Source organism: Elephantulus edwardii, unplaced genomic scaffold (assembly GCF_000299155.1).
Source record: "Elephantulus edwardii isolate Elephantulus edwardi_28Jun2011 unplaced genomic scaffold, EleEdw1.0 scaffold00014, whole genome shotgun sequence".
Lineage (NCBI taxonomy): Eukaryota > Metazoa > Chordata > Mammalia > Macroscelidea > Macroscelididae > Elephantulus > Elephantulus edwardii.
Window position 1 is genome coordinate 455,952 of NW_006399764.1, and position 1,409 is coordinate 457,360.

Below are 1,409 nucleotides of genomic sequence, written 5' to 3' on the forward strand. Positions count from 1 at the left end.
ACCACAAAAATTTGATTCTAAATTATATATGGAGGAATTATGATCCATGAATAGTCAAGGCATTCCTCAATAAGAATCATTTGAAGCTTCTCCTGATACTGATATACTAAATTTTATTATGATTCCACAGCCATTTAGAGAATGCAATCAACAAACTGATGGACTAGGATAGAGAGCCTCCACGTAGACTTGTATGGATAAGGAAAGTTGGGAGGAGAGGTCTATAGCATAATTTACAGTGGGCCATTATGAACAAGATAGCATACACAGAATATTATCCAAAACTAAATGAACTCTCATGTTTTATAGAAGTTTGTAATTCTTGACTTGTTTCAGTCACAGAGATTGAATTTCAAAAATTCAGTTTTAAATTGCCTTTAAGTAAAAGGCAAAATGTAGCAAATAAAAAGAATATATATAGAATAATACTTTTAATGACTATTGTCTAGGGTTCTGTTTGTAAATTGAAACATAAAGCATTAACCAAAAAAAGTTTGATAAATATAAGGACATTAAAATGAAGACATCTGTTTATTTAGAAATGATTGTGGAAAAAGAAGCTACATGAGAATGCATGTGTAGAAAATATATAATTAACAGAAGATTTTCTCAAACTCGTTGCTGTTGATATTGCTCATCTTTCTTCCACAGGCTGGTGGATATGAATGCCAGAGAGATGCTCTTCCTGTTTGCAATAAACTTCACAGAGTAGACCACCAGAACTTAGGATCAGTGTCCAGAATATGAAAAAGGCTTACAAACCACTTTACTTTTGAGAATGTTCATGTATTGGGAAGAATCAATTCAGTGGCTTTAAGCAACTACAAAGATAATTCAAGGGTTCTAAATAAAATGTATGGGTCACTCTGAAACGAAGATATTAAGACTAAACATTATTAGGCTTCTTATTTGTCACTCCTAATTTGAATTTTCAAGCTCTAGTGGCTTAGTGGTAAGGAAATGTGCTGCCAACCCAACGTATGTGGTTCTAATCCACCAGCTGCTCTGCAGGAGAAAGATGGGTAATCTCTTCCCATGCAGTTTACTGTCCCTGGAATCCCGCTGGAGAGTCAGCTCAGAGTCATTTTGAACTCAGTGATACTCAGTAACAACCACCAACAATATGAACTGTGGTGTTGGAGAAGAGTATTGAATATCGTAGGGACTGCCAAAAGAATAAACAAGTCTGGCTTGGAGGAAAGGCCTTAGAGTTTACGCCTTAGAGTAAGGGTGGTGAAACTTAGTCTCACAGACTTCAGGCATGTTGCCAGGAGGGACGTGACCTTGGCAAAAGACATCATGCTGGGTTCAATAATGTGTACTGCACTGAAACAGAGGAGGGAGAGAACCGTTTAAAAGAGAGATGTAACTGGGTATTTCTGTCATCACAGGAGACTAGAGCGAGGGCT